Raw genomic sequence first — 16,723 nt, forward strand, 5'->3', positions numbered from 1 at the left:
AAATATCCATCAGAAAAAAAATGAAACACCATCGATTATGCTGGCCCGGGTGGATACGAGCTGAAGTCCAAAACAACTGGAGGGTACCACACTGGCAAATATTAAAAGTGGAATATGTTTTTCTTTCCTTCTGTTGGCAGTTGCTAGTAATATATGTGTGTATCACAGGTTGTTCTAAGTCAGCATCTCTCTATAATGTTGGCCTATAAAACATTAGGGCAGATTAACTGACCTTGGAAAATCTGGGAGGTAGGAGCTACAGTCTCTTGGGGATTCTAGGAATTGTAATTCAGAAAGGAATATTTCCAACTCTACCAATTATGGATAATTTCCTAACTGAATAGGAAAGTTTAAACATTTGTTATTTTGTTATGTGCCTTCAAGTCATTTCTGACTTATGATAACCCTAAGGCAAACATGGGGTTTTCTTGGCACAATTTGTTCAGAGGAGGTTTGCTGTTGCCTTTCCCTGAGGCTGAGAGCATGTGACTTGCCCAAGGTCACCAGTGGATTTCATGGCTAAACTGGGAATCAAACCCTGGTCTCCAGAGTCATAGTCCAACACTGAAACCACTATACTATGCTGGAAAGTTTAAGCATAATTATTTCAAAACCTCTGATTCCACTCCAGATGGCTAACATGTATCATAATAAATTAGTTTTGACAGTGCCACAAAGGCCTTTGTTTTCATCATAATCTAGAATGCCTTTGACATTGAATGAACAAGGAGGGGACAGAGTAATCGCTATTACTTTAAAATTATTATCCTAAATGTTTGAAAAGAAGTGTAAAATATAAATACCAAATGCTTTCCGTAGGACACAGCTCTGCTTTCTATCACTGGAATATTACGCTGATATTATTTATAGTGTCATCATAAGTCAAAAATGATTTGAAGACACACACAATAACAGTGGAGACTGAGCCATGTTACTTGAGGCAGTCTCAGTGACTTTCACCACAAGATGGCACTGGTTAATAAGCTCCAGTTTGATCAGCCTTTTAAAGTTGTTCAAGATATGATAATCATGGATAGCTAAGGATAGTCCTGGAAGGGGGGAAATCTATGTAGCTGGGCAAGTAGGCAAACAAACTAAATGCTGCATTAAGCTATGGCAGCGGAAGCTGGGTTGAGCATTACCACTAGGTGAAGATGACTTTCTCCTATTGGACAGTGTTTGCATTTTCCTCTAGTTTCACCTGGCAACCTTCATAGGACCACACCATTAAAACACCAGTTTACCTTTTTAAGTGATACAGTGGGCCTTTGGTATCTGCTGGGGTTTGATTCAAAGACTGCCTGGATACCAAAATCCATGAATACTCAAGTCCCATTAAATACAATGTAACTAAAATGGTCTCTCTTATATAAAATGGCAACATCAAGGTTTGCTTTTTGGGAATATATATATACTGTAGTTGTAAACAGTTGACTTCATGGATAAAGATTCAGTAGATAATTGTCATAGAGCTGAGAAGATACACTATTTCCAAGATGTATTTTTAGTACAGTTCTAGAAGAAGCCATCAAAATGGTTGCATATTGTCACAGGAGAACATTTATCATTTAAAATGGATTAGAAGGAGCTAATAAATCAGCTGCTATTTTTCTATGCTAGAACAGGGTTGAGAATTATGCAGCTTTCTAGATGTTAGATCACAAGCCATAGCCACTCTAGGCAATGGAAAGGCAAGCTGAAAGTTGCAATTCCACAATCTGATGGGTTAAACAGTTCCCTGGTGGTTCTGGGGATCTAAGGCATTGAAAGATGCAAGCCAATTAAGAATTCAAAAGGTGCAGGTTTTTCACATTGAAATCTGTTGTTATGGTCAATATTTTAAATGCATTTACTTTTTAATCTGATTTCACCACCTTGAATCCCACCCCCAGTCACATAAACACACACACACACACAGAGCTTTCTTTTAAGATGCCGTAGGATACTTTTATTTTTTGTTTCGAGAGACTAATACAGCTACTCCTCTGGAAATTATTAAATCCATATCAAAGAAAAGATGGCTGTATCACAGACATCTGTGGAGAAACATGCTGTCTGTGAAGAAGCTGCTGCTATGGTATACCATAGGTTACAGGGACTGGAAGCCTTGCTGAGTATAATTCCTCTTTGATAGAGGCACACAAGTGTGCAAGTCTGGCAGCTGACAGGTTATCAGGTTCCTGTGGGGATTACATTTGTTACCCAGAGCAAGAAAGTGAAAGCTATTTTTTTTAAGTTGTCAAGGCTTGAGTCTGAAATATTCTTATCATTTTCTTCAAATTTTCTTCCCTCTCTAAGAAGGCATCAGTGCATAGAGAAAACTTGGCATCCATGGGAAGAAGAGTACTTTATCTGAACCATGATAAGAGCTCTGTGTCAGGGCACTGTTTCACATTTCAAGGAGAACAGTAAGATCCAGATAGGGCTAAGGGTTCACTCTTGACTACACCCAAGGTTTAATGGTAAAAAAGCAGAGAATTTTCTCAGAACATCATGCTTTACTGAGATTCTTTTCTGTCTTGTCTGTGCCTGAGTTTTCTGGAGTTAAATCACACTTATTCTCTTGCATAACTGGGTGTAGTTCAGGGTTGGCACAAGCATTCTTTCTGTGCTGAACACTGACCTACGTTAGTGGTCCAAGATAAACTTTACTGGAGGTAAATGGTGCAGCCAAAGGCTCACAATAGGATCATAGAGTTGGAAGAGAAGGACCATCCAGTCCAACCCCCTGCCATGCAGGAACTCACAATCAAAGCACTCCCAACATAAGACCATCCAGCCTCTCCAGATAAGAAGGCTCCACCATTCTCCAATGGAGTGTGTTCCACTGTCAAACAGCTCTTACTGTCAGACTTTTCTTCCTAATATTGAGGTGGGATCTCCTTTCCTGTACTTTGAATCCATTGCTCCATGTCCTATTCTCTGGAGCAACAGAAAACAAGCTTGTTCCACCCTCAATATGACACCCCTTCAAATATTTAAACATACCACCTCTTAACCTTCTCTTCTCCAGGCTAAATATACCCAGCTCCCTAAGTCTCTCCTCTTAAGGCATGGTTTCCAGACCCTTCACCATTTTGGTTGCCCTCCTCTAGATATGCTCCAGCTTCTCAACATCTTTTTTGAATTGTGGTGCCTAGAACTGGACACAGTACTCCAGGTGAGGCCTGACCAAAGATAATAGAGTGGCACGATTACTTCCCTCAATCTAGACACTATGCTTCTACTGATACAGCCTAGAATCATACTGGCTTTTTTAGCTGCTGCATCTCATTGTTGACTCATGTTCAACTTGTGGTCTACCAGGACTCCTAGCTCCCTTTCACGTGTACTGTTGTCAAGCTAGGTGCCCCTCATCCTATATCTGTGCATTTCATTTTTCCCCCTCCCTAAATATAGTACCTTACATTTCTCTTTTTTGAAATGAACACCCCAGCTCTTTCTCTAATGGTGACCAGCATCCTCTCACAGCTAACAATAGAACTGGGCCCCCAGATTCATTCTAACCGGGTTATCCCTGACCAGAAATCAAATTCAGTATGCGATCTGGTTATATGGAGCCCTGGATGGGTGTGCACCCACCCTTCTGTTATCACGTTTTGGTATCCATGGGGGGGGGGGGGAAGTGTTGTACAGAATGGAACCCCTGCCAATATGGAGGGCCAACTACTGGTATATCAAATAAGGCCACTAACACAGATTGACTCTTTAGCTGCATCCATACTGCAGAAATATTCCAGATTGACACAACTTTAACTGACATGGTTCAGTGCTACAGAATTCTGAGAATTGTAATTTGTTGTGGTACCAGAGTTCTCCGATAGAGAAGGCTAAATGTATCCCACAACTACAGCTTCTAGGATTCCATTGCACTGAGTCATGGCAGTTATCCTAATAATTTACATGCCAACCTAGATTATTTCTGCAGTTTGGATGCAGCCTTTCATGCCACTGGACATCTGTTAATGTTTGGCCATTATGTGAACAAGCCAAACTCACAACATCATTACCATGTAGAGAGATCTTGTAGCACCTTTGAGACTAACTGAAAGAAAGAAGTTAGCAGCATGAGCTTTTGTAGACTTGTAGACTTTGTAGACTTGTAGACTTGTAGACTTAAGTCTACAAAAGCTCATGTTGCCAACTTCTTTCTTTCAGTTAGTCCCAAAAGTGCTACAAGATCTCTCTATATACTGATTCCACAGACCAACATGGCTATGTCTTTGAACATTACAACCATGTTGTTAGTATAGTGCCTTTCTGGATGCAACACAACCAGATGGGAAAAATGCATTCAACCACTACATTGTTATCTGTAACATCTCTTCATAAAATACCAACACATGACCATGCTCCCAATGCAGAGAAATGTTACCTAGACATTATTCCACAAAGATAGATAAAATTTTAACTGCAACCCATGAAACAAAGAAAAAGAAGGAAAATGGGATGGTGCTGCTTCTCCTTTATCTCCATGATATGGAATAATAGGATTTCCTTGTTAATATGTATAAACATAGGCCTACATTCCCTAAAGGCATCAGATCCTGTCTAATCTTAGAAGATAAGCAGAGTCAGCTCTGATTAGTACTTAGATGGGAAGCCACCAATTAATACTGGGTGCTATGGAAGAAATTGACAAAAACACCTCTGAGTATTCTCTACCTAAGAAAATGCTATGAAATTCATAAGGTCACACTATAAGTCGACAGGTGACTTGAAGGAATATACACACAAACACATCAGTTTAAAGAATGTAATGTTGAGACAGCAATCCTTCTGCAAAGAGGTGCAGCTAGAGATTTACTTCATCACATAACTTAGGCTGCAAAGACAGGTCTCCTCACTGCTACATTTTTTCGAAATTGGATGGGAACCATTCAACTCATCTAATCCTTCCAACTACACTAGTGCCCTGAGCTGAAGAATGCATTTTAGTTCTCGGTGTAGCAAGGAAGCATAACAGGTACATGCATTCTTGTTCTAATTCAAGACATGACAGCCATTCATTATTCCCCGAATTCTTACTGAATTCAGTTTTTACTGTCACTCCTAGTTTCACGGTAAAGCACCAAATAGGGAGGAGAAATTAATCACTGGTAACATTCTATATAACATGATACTATTTTCAGTTCAGTTGAAGACAGAATTTTTCAAAACTACTTTTCTCGGCTTATTTCTCTTTTGTTTTTATACCCCCTCCCCGATATCACCATTTTATTTCCCTTTTTTTAAAATGAAATCTCACAAAAGGATTCTTAAAAAGATAATTATACATTTTAAAATATGCCTGCTGATTCTAAATATACAATGGGGAAATGTAGAGAATGGGGTGATGTGCTAGCCAACTTTAAATATCTGAAGGGATGTAATGTGGAAGATAGCACAAACTTATTTTCTGCTCTTCCAAAGACAAAAACATGAACCAGTGGATTCAGATGGTAAGGAAAGAGATTCCACCTAAACATTAGGTGGAATTTCTCTGTAAGAGCTGTTCAGCAATGGAATAAACTGCCTCAGAGTGTGGTAGACTTTCCTACTTTGGGGGGTTTTAAGCAGTGTTTGGAGTGCCTGTATAATTTGGGATTTATACAGGATGACTAAACAACCTCCTTTTTTCAGGACATGCCCTACATTTCAGCCTTCTGTCCATGAGGAATTCCAAAATGTCCTCCATTTTCAGCATGACTAAGATGCATGGATGTATATTTATAGTCATGTTTTCAAGTTCTTGTAGGGATGGGATGGCTTGGTGGTTAAGATGCCAATTCTGATGATCAGAAAGTTGGTAGTTTGAGGCCTGAGTGCTGCATGATGGGGTGAAATTCCATCGCTAGTCCCAGCTTCTGCCAACCTAGCAGTTCGAAAGCATGCAAATGCAAGTCAATAAATAGGCACCACTTTGGTGGGAAGATAACAGAGTTCGGTGCAGTCATGCTATGCTAGCCACATGATCACCGGGTTCATCTTCAGACAACACTGGCTGTTTGTCTTACTAATGGAGATGAGCACCACCCCCTACAGTCGATACAACTAGACATTCATGTCAAGGGACTACCTTTACCTTTTACTTTCAAATGCTATTTTGTAACATCCTACATTTTTCTTGAATGTCCTGCATTTTGGGGTGCTTTGTCCTCCTTTGTGGTTAGGACATCAGGTCACCAAGATCTATCTACCAAGATCAAGTAGACCACAAGTTGAACATGAGTGAACAGTGTGATGCGGCAGCTAAAAAGGCCAATGCTATTTTAGGCTGCATCAATAGAAGTATAGTGTCTAGATCAAGAGAAGTAATAGTGCCACTGTATTCTGTTTTGGTCAGGCCCCACCTAGAATATTGTGTCCAGTTCTGGGCGCCACAATTCAAAAAGGACATTGAGAAACTGGAGCGTGTCCAAAGGAGGGCGACCAAAATGGTGAAGGGTCTGGAAACCATGCCCTATGAGGAACGACTTATGGAGCTGGGGATGTTTAGCCTGGAGAAAAGAAGGTTAAGAGGTGATATGATCGCCCTGTTTAAATATTTGAAGGGATGTCATATTGAAGAGGGAGCAAGCTTGTTTTCTGCTGCTCCAGAGAACAGGACCCGGAACAATGGATGCAAGCTACAGGAAAAGAGATTCCACCTGAACATTAGGAGGAACTTCCTGACAGTAAGGGCTGTTCGACAGTGGAATGCACTTCCTCGGAGGGTGATAGAGTCTCCTTCCTTGGAGGTCTTTAAACAGAGGCTGGATGGCCATCTGTCAGGGATGCTTTGATTTGGATTTCCTGCATGGCAGGGGGTTGGACTGGATGGCCCTAGTGGTCTCTTCCAACTCTATGATTCTATGATTCTATAGCTTAAAAACACCTGAAGGGCTGCAGCTACCAATCCCTGTTTCATTCAAATGTTGTTGACAGGCCAGTGAGTAACCTGAGACACTACCAAATAATTTGTTCTATGCAGTCGCTATCTAAGCAGGTCAAAGAACACATAACATAGGAAACAAACTAGCCCTGTCTCTTCTGTCCAAATTTTATGGCTCTGCCCATGTAGAGAAGGATAGAATCTGAATAGGGTAGAGAGCAAATAACCTCCATAGCAGAGCATCCCCTGTGTATGGGCACTTGCCATGTGATTGATGACCCTGACCCACTTCACAATGCCCAATTATAGTACTGTCATATCCTTTTAATTGCCATGGCTCCATCCTGTGGATTCTGGGCTTTGTAGTTTTGAAAAGTATTTAGAATCTTCTCCTAGTTCCTCACCAAACTATGAATCCCAGGATTCCATGGGCTGCAGCCACAGCTGTTAAAGGGGTATCAAACTACTATAATTGTGCAATGTGAGAGGGACTATAGATCCCCCCTGCTCCCAGTCACAATCAAATATAGGGAAATGTCTCCTGTTCTAGATTTTAACTCTCCACCTGATGGGAGAGAGCATATAGGAGGGGATGAGGGTAGTGTTTCCCCCCCCCCTCTTTCCTTGCTGGTAACATACACTTAGATCATGACTGTTGTGGAAATACACCTCCTGTCAGCCCAAGCAAGCTTGGTCAGTGGTCAGGGATGATGGGATGTGGTGTCCAATAACATCTGAAGAACTGCAGTGTTACCACCCCTGCTGTAGATTCTCAGAGGCATTTAATTGGACTCTTTTTAATTTTGTTCCTTTAACTGCAGATAACTGGGAGTAAATGTGAGACCTCCTGGGATCAAAACATTGCTGAGCCACAGTCCTTCTAATCTTTTGGTTAATTTTGTCATGTGCTTAACAAGAATCTACTACATCTGAATATTTACATTCCTGGGCTAAGCACATATTCAAAGCAGAGTGAGTCCTCTTCACTTTAGCCATAACATTTATAAAACCAGACTTCTGCTTGTCCTCATTTGTTCAGAATTGACACGAACCTTGGCTAGTGTGGTTAATTTATAAGAGAAGCAGATGCTGCAAATAGTTGCCCACATTTCTTTGTGTTGTTTAAGAAATGGGGGACAGAAACCTCACTTTCAGTCTGTAACAAGGATTGCATTTCTGGGATCCCCAAAAGCCAAGGCTGTGTTGAGCTCTTCTTTTCCAAATGCATCTAGGTTTTCAGATTGTCATGGTTATAATGGAGGTGGATTAATATAAGCACATATAAAGCTGCAATCCTCTGAATTCTTAATTACCTAGGAGTGAGTACAGTATCAGAAAAATCAATGGGAGATCTGTATAAATAGGTAGAAAGTTGTACCACATATATTTCAATGTTGTATTAAATATATTTCAACATTAGTCTTGCTATAATGCAAATGGTAGTACACGAAGCTTTGCTACTGAGTTCTGCTCCTCAGTAGCACTCCTACGCAAACTTACTATATGGATTCTCCAAGGGCCCTTCCACACCACAGAATTAAAGCTTTATGCTTACACTATAAGTGCCAAATCCTGAGATTTGTAGTTTCATGGAGTATTTAGAATTCTCAGCCAGAGCACTCTAGTGTTTTGCCAGACTGCAAAGCCCTGGATTGTAAAGGATGTTGCCACAGCAGTTAAAGTGAAATCATAGTGAATAATTCTGCAGCATGAAATCCTTGCAGCTTTCAGATGTTTATAGTTACAGCATGCCTACATTTATGAACTAAACACTTTTTCTTTAATACTGCATAACTTGATACCCCCAACAGGTACCCAGGGCTTACTAGATGTTTTTAAGGTTCCAATCCAGAAAGCTATAAGAATGAATTAATTAAAATCAATTAAGTCCTAAATTAAATTGGAAATCTGTCTAAGAAATGGGAAGACTAAGGTTTAGGTCACAAGTAGCAAGAGAGACTTGGAAGAGGGCCTCTGCATACAGATAACACAGCACAGTGTTTTGAAGTTCCTAACATAGGTCTGGTACAGACGGGTGAAAAGTGCCGTCCTGTGGGTAGGGTGAGGGCTGAGCCCTCACCCTGCTGCCCAGGCACCATCATTTATTTATTTATTTATTTATTTATTTATTTATTTATTTATGGTATTTTATACCCCGCCCTTCAGCCCTAAAGGCTCTCAGAGAGGCTTACAATTATTGTTATTTTAAATAATATCCCTGCCCTCAAGCTTACAATCTAAAATCTATGGTGTACACCTGTCCATACAGGGTGCGCAATGATGATGACCAAGTGGTGGAGCGCCCAAACAGCACCGTGCCACGCAGATGTCATCATGACGCACAAGCGCGCCAATGGCACCCTGCGCCATTGGTTCTTTTTAGGCCTCCCATAGGCTGTGGTGTTAATTACCATGGTCTCCATTTGGGGCAGAAAGGGGCGGCATCTTTCTGCCAATCTGTACAGCCCCACAGTCTTTTTTTGAAATCCATGACCACAGATGAATTACCACGTAACTTTAAAACAGATGAAGATATTGAAATAGTTCAAGATTTTCCATATCTTGGATCAGGCATTCATCAGAACTGAGATTGCAGTCAAGAAATCAGAAGCACATTAGGACCTGGAAGGGCACCTATGAAGGAACTAGGCAAAATTCTGAAATATATTACTGTGTATATATTCTATATAGCTGAATACAGTCGTCCCTTGGTATCTGCTGGTGTTTGCGTCCAGGAACCGCTGTGGATAGTAAAATCCGTGGATGCTCAAGTCCCATTAAATACAATGGTGTAGTACAGGGGTAGGCAACTTTTTTGAGCTGGGGGCCGGGTTGCTGTCCCTCAGACAACTGGGGGGGGGGGGGCAAAGCCAAAAAGTAAATAATTAAATAATTAAAAAAATTAAATCAATAAATAAACAAGGACAAATGTAGGACAAATTTTCAAATGGAGGACATTTTTTTTAAAAAGTGGAGGACACATGAAAAAATTTGCTGATTTAAAAAAAATGTTAATATAAATGCATGTTTCTGAGGCTTCTATAGACAATTGCCCCCCTTGCCCGCCACTTGCCCTCCCTTGCCCGCCTCCTCCTGACAGGCCAAAGGCCCCACACCCTCACACGAGAGGCCAAAGGCTCCGGCGGCAATCGGCGGCAGGACCGGGCTGGGGACGGTCCCAAAGCCTTGCCGGGCCGCAGGTTGCCTACCCCTGGTGTAGTAAAATGGTGATGCTTGCATAAAATGGCAAAATCAAAGTTTGCTTTTTGGAATTTATATTTTTTTAAAAATATTTTCAAGCTGTGGCTGGTTGAATCTGTGGATATGGAGGGCCAACTGTATTAGGATTATCCATGCTAGTGTACAGTGGACCCTTGGTATCTACTGTGACTTGGTTCCATGACCACCACCACCTGCCCCATGGATACTTTCTTTGGAGGTCTTTAAGCAGAGGCCGGATGGCCATCTGTCGAGTATGCTTTGACTGAGATTTCCTGCATGGCAGGGGGTTGGACTGGATGGCCCTTGTGGTCTCTTCCAACTCTACGATTCTATGATTCATTATATAAACATGGGGCCAGAACAGACAGGCCAGAATAAAGCTGCTTCGGGTCACTTTGACGGTATGCTGTTTAAATGATATATGCGTCCTAAGAGGCCGGAAGCCATGCCAAAGCCATGCTCCAATCCTAAGGACTGGAGCACAGCTTTGGCACAGCTTCTGGCCTTTTAAGATGCATGTATTTTTTAAACAGCATACCTCCAAAGTGACCCAAAGCAGCTTTATTTTGGTCTGTCTTTCCGGGCCCTTAATAAAACAAAGATTAGTTTCTTTGAGCAATATGTGTGTATTATGTCCCTTCAAGTTAACTGTTGACTTATGGCGACTCCATGAGTTTCATAGGATTTTCTTAAATTTGGAATACTAAGAGGTGGTTTTGAAAGTTCCTTCCTCTGAAATATAGCCTATGGCACCTGGTATTCATTGATGCTCTTCCATCCAAGTACTAACTAGAGCTAACCCTGCTTAGCTTTCAAGATCAGATGTGATCAACTGCCTTACATAGTGCTAAATTCTCTCCCTTGTTTCACAGACATATTTCAGTACATTAGATCTTACCTGAATGCCTGTGCTCTGTGCGTGAATAAAAAGCAGCATTGTAATTCCTCCTTATTCACGGGATAATTGTGGGATATTTGTGATGTCGTGCAACATCATATGATAATCTTTGACAAATTGTGTGATATTGACAGGGGCATCCTGCTATGCTCCCGTCTTTCCCCCCACTGCGATAAACTCCTCTGTTTATGGCAAAGATGGGAAGCATATGTCCCACGCACGTTGTTGGAACATAAGCCCCATCATCCATGGCAATTACTATGATGGTAGAGGATTGTTGGTGAAGTCCAACAACACCTTGAGAGCCACAGTTTCTCTGTACCAGTTTTATGAAATTGTTTAAATCCATATAACTGCTCCAGTCTGGTAAAATGATTAAAAATAATAGGTAGGATCAAATTAATATTCTGCTGCTTATGGAAGGTTGCTGACACTGGAATGGAAATGAATCTGTTTCCCTTTGCGGGAAGCCAGGAAAAGCCATTTTTTGAATAACGGGATATCCTGTTATTCAAAAAATGGCTTCCTTGCTAACACTTCGGTGACAGAAGGAAAATGGGAATTACATTTTAGAAGTGTGATGGATGATCCCACTTTTGCACTTCTGCAACAATTCTGCAACATTTTGGCAACCTAGGTCCCTCTGTGTGGTAAGGTCCATAGAGTTGGAAGAGACCACAAGGGCCATCAAGGCAAGTGTTTGCCATGCAGGAATACTCAGTTAAAAGTTCCCTGACAGATGGCCATCCAGCCTCTGTTTTTCAAAACAAAACAAAACAAAAACAAATAAACCTCTGAAGAAAAGAGAATCCACCACCAAACAGCTCTAACTGTTAGGAAGTTCTTTTTAATGTTGGATACTGAGGCCTGGTACAGACGGGTCTATTGGGCGTCCCTGTCATGTGCTAGGGGTTGGCCGAGGGTGCTCTGCCCACACGTGCCTCAGCCCTAGCACGTGATGAGGGCATTACAATGGCGGCAAATAGGCACCATCATTGTTATGTGCAGGATGCCTAGTGTCCACATGTCATGGAGTTATTATGACGTCGCGAGTGCGCCATTGGCACACTGCGGCTTCATAATCGCACCACAAGAAGAACCTGCTTTTTGTGGGTTCTTTTTGCTCCATGGGGAAGTCCCGCGGTCTGGAGGGTGCGGATACCCTGTCGAGCAAAACTAGGCACCGATAGACCGATAGGAAGGGACCAAGGTGGCTTACAAGATTTTTTTCCTAAAACATTATAGTAATTTTAAAAAAATTGCTGAGCAATTTTTGCAAATATTTTTGCTGCTTAGTTATACTCAAAATGGAGGACCTTTTGGAATCTCTCCTGGATTGATGGCTTTAAGGAAAGGCATGCCCTGGAAAAGGAGGACGTGGATCCCACGGGGGGGGGCAAGGTGACCAGATGCCCAAAGAAGGACAAGGCACTGGAAGGTGTAGGACGTTACAAAATAAAAACTAAAAAAGCTCCCCAAAAGGTGGGTTTATTTATTTATTTCCAATGCCGCCTTTCTCCCAGGAAGGGACCCAAGGCGGCTTACAAGATTAATTTAAAAAAAAAAAACCAGTATATTTTTTGTTTTGCTTAGCTCTTTTTGCAAAATGGTTGCTCAAAACGGCAGACCTTTTGGACTCCCTCCTGGACAGAGAGAAGGCTGGAAGGCAAGACAGGGGCCTTGCGGGGGGCTGCCCCTTGGAGCCCAGCAGCAGCCAGGGCCCAGGCTCCGGCTCTCCCTCCCTGCCTGCCTGCCTCCTCGCTGCAGAGGAACCCCCTCAGTCTCCTTCTTCCGCAAACACAGACCTGCATTCTGGGAGATTTCATTCTCCGGACCAAAGGGGGAGGAGGAGGAGTGCAGGCCAAGGGCCTCCGGAGGGAGGAAGGGGCTTCCTCTGGGGCTGGGCCCAGGGGCTGGGGCTGCAGGGCGGCAGAGGCCTGGCAGCTGCCTTGGGCCCCTCTTTCCTCCGGGGCAGAGCCTGCCAAGGGGGGCCTCAGCCCTGGCCTCCCTTCGCTCTCCCCCATTTTAGGCCAGTCCACCACTTTTGGGACCTTGAGCCTTTACCCCGGAACGAGTCCCGAACCCAGGCTGGGAAAAGAGAGGAGCTGCTGCAGGAAGGGACTGGGTTTGGGGAGCAGCCCAAGCTGACTAGCTCCCGGGGGGGGGAGGCTTAGGGGCCTTTTTAGGGTGGGGGGGCTCTTCTTTTTTACGAGGCTCCCTTAGAACATATATATCTATATCGAGAGATAGAGGGAGAGAGAGAGAATTTGGATCATATACTGTATATATATACACACACACACACACACACACACACACACACACAAACACACACAGATACAGAACCTGGACCATACACACACATAGATATAGAACTTGGATCATACACACACATACATACATAAATAGACACACACACACACAGATACAGAATTTGGACCATACACATACACACACACAGATACAGAGAGAAAAAGAGAGAGAGAACTTGGACCATACACAGACACATGCATATGTATAGAACACACACACACACACACATATATATATATGTCCTTTAGAACACACACACATACATATACGTATGCGTAGCTGATGCTTCTTGCATCCAGAGAGCATCTCCAGCCCTTTCCTCCTAGTGCAAGACAGTCCTTTGCTCAGCTCCCTGCTCCTTTCTTCTGGGGGAGTGGGCTCTTCCTTTCTCAATCCTTGCCACTGATGACATTAAGTCCTGGGTCACATCTGTGGCTTTTATGACTCCCCAGAGCTGCAGACCTCATCTGGAACAGGACTTGGGACGCTAAGAAGCAAGGTAAGAGATGGAGGGTTCGAGGCAGCTTCTTTGGGAATGGTCTCTTAGGTACTGAAATGCCCAGGGCAGGGATGTGTGTGTGTGGAAATCTGGGTTCTGTAAACCTCTGGAGTGACAAGAAGTCTACTTTGTTTGGGGCCTGAATAGGGAGAAAGGGGCTTTGATTGTTCAGATCACACCGTGCACCATTGCATGGACAGTGCTTCTTGTTATTGTTGTTGTGTGCCTTCAAGTCATGTCTGACTTATGGCAACCCCAAGGTGACCCTACCAAGCCTGGACACATAGTGGTTTTGTTGGTGGACTACAACTCTAGAGACCAGAGTTCCATTTCCAGCTTGGCCATGAAACCCACTTGGCAAGTCACACTCTCTCAGCCTCAGGGGAAGGCCATGGCAAACCTCCTCTGAAGAAATCTTGCCAAGAAAACCACATGATGGGATCACCTTAGATTGCTCTAAGTAAGAAATGACTTGAAGGCATATAACAACAAGAAAAGCAACCTTAGCATGGGGGTTTCTTGGCAAGTTTTGTTCAGAGGGGGCTTGCCATTGCCATCTTCTGAAGCTGAGAGAGTGTGATTTGCTCAAGTTTACCTAATAGGTTTTTATGGCCAAACCTGGATTTGAACTCTCATCTCCAGAATCGTAGTCCAAGGCTCAAACCACTGTGCCACAATGGACTGTGTACAGGAGAATTAACAATGTAAATACGCATCTCTGTGTTTTTTGCTTCATTGTTTCCTCTAACTCAGGGTGACACTTTGTGCATTTGATTCGTGTTTTTTCATTCCTGAAATGTTGTTATTGTATTGTTCTGTGCCTTCAGGTGACTTGTGGTGACCCTGCAGTAGGGTTTTCTTGGCAAGACTTGTTCCAAAGAGGTTTGTCATTGGTTTTCTTTCAGGCTGAGAAGGTGTGATCTGGTCAAGGTCACTCAGTGGGTTTCCATGGTAGGGGAGGGATTTGAACTCTCATCTTCCAGAGACCTACTAGTCTAACATCTACAGTACAAGCAGATGTCCCCCCTCAGATGATGTAGTACAGTCAGCCCTCCATATTCAAGCAACCACAGTTTGAAAATACACACACACACACACACACACACACATTCTATAAAGCAAATCTTGATTTTGCTGTTTTATGTAGCGGACACCATTTTACTATGCCTTTATATTTAATGGGACTTCAGCAACCATGGATTTTGGCACCCATGGATGGCCCTGGAATCAAACCCAGCAGATACAAGGGCCCACTGTATATGAATAAACATATTTTGTTTATTTAGTATATGTACTGTTTTTTCATTCGCACATTCAGGTATATTCATACTTAAATAGGAATAACATCATTCAAATTAGAACAGTTTTATTTAAGTAAATTCAATATTTAACTCAACGCATGTGTAAATCTTACACATAAAAAAGTTTGGGAAGAGGAGGAGGGATCAAGGCCTCCAAATGTCGATCCCCCCTTGAGCAACTCTTGTGCCCCATCATTTGAGAACCACTGACTTAGACCACTACACCATGCTCTGACATAATAAATGTGTTTGTCCTGAGGTTATCACAAGACTGTTTTTTATCTCCTCTGGATGTAAATAGCATTGATGACTAATCTCTTGCAGCAGGCCTATCCAGTTGATTTTTAAAATTGTAAATTATAGATGTAGATTATAACACATATGTGTCTTGTTTGTTCTTTTAAACTGATGTATGTTTTAACTGATGTTGTGTTCTTAACTGATGTATATTTCTTGGTCTGTTGTTCTCCATGATCTGGCCTCATCTGGAATACTGTGTCCAGTTCTGGGCACCACAAATCAAAAAGGATGTTGACAGTCTGGAGCATGTCTGGAGGAGGGCAGTGGAAATGGTGAAAAGTCTGGAAACCATGCCTTATGAAGAGAGACTTAGGAGTTTATCACACTAGCGAGATTCTGTGGGAAAATGGGAGTTAAACTAGATTTAAACCAAAGAAAACCCAGAAATGCCCAAAGTTTATCACATGATGTCGCAAGTTAACGTGAAATAACACGAAGTTAATCCGAATGCAAAGTGGAGAAAACCGACAGCTTTTTACTTTCGAAACAACCAGAAAGTAAAAAAGCTGCCGCTTTTCTCTGCTTTGCATTGGGATTAATTTTGTGTTATTTCACTTGGGCAGTCCCTAGTGTGATAAACTAACCAAATTTGCAAGTTTGGTTTAAATTCGAATGTGCTATAAATCACATTTCCCAGCAGAGAGGGTCCTGTCCTCCTGTAATCTGGGTTTAGCTCCTCCTATTTGCTCCTGTAGGCAGGGACAATAAACAAAAGACCGGCCCCTATATAGGGAGGAGCTAGCCCCCCTGAGCCCCAGTCTTGTTCCTGCCTATGCTCCTAGCAGGATGTTCTCTTCGAGCCAGCGAAGTTTTTCCTTTCTGCGAAAGCAGTTTGAGAGTTTTCTTGGCCTTCCCTTCTTCTCCTCTCTCCTGCCTTTCCCCCCTTCCTTGGTGGTGGCTATGGCAGAGGACCCTGAGAGCATGGGTGAAGGGCCATCCTTAACCCAGGCTTCCCTAGCTCAGGGTCTGCCAGCTCAACAGAGGGAGCTGGCTTCAGAGGGAGACCCTTTGGGATGTGTTTGCTGTTGCTCTGCAGCTTCTTTACTACAGCCTTGGAAGCATGAAGAAGACTTAAAATGGCAAGGGCTCCCAGGATTGGAGAAAGGTCTTGGCTTTGCCAATGACTCTCCCTTTCCTCCAAAGCTGCCCCCTTTCATGGTGGGAGCACAGGAGATTTCTGCAAACAGCATTGCAGCACATGGGAGCCGTGGGAAGAGATGGTGAGGGGTATCCCCTCCATGTCTCTGTTTCTCCACATCACCTCTGCCCAGCCTGTTAAGGCCAGGGATCAGTGAGGAAACTGGCCAGAAGTCAAGGAAACTTCCTTCCTCAGCATC

This window comes from Sceloporus undulatus, chromosome 1, assembly GCF_019175285.1.
Source record: "Sceloporus undulatus isolate JIND9_A2432 ecotype Alabama chromosome 1, SceUnd_v1.1, whole genome shotgun sequence".
NCBI lineage: Eukaryota > Metazoa > Chordata > Lepidosauria > Squamata > Phrynosomatidae > Sceloporus > Sceloporus undulatus.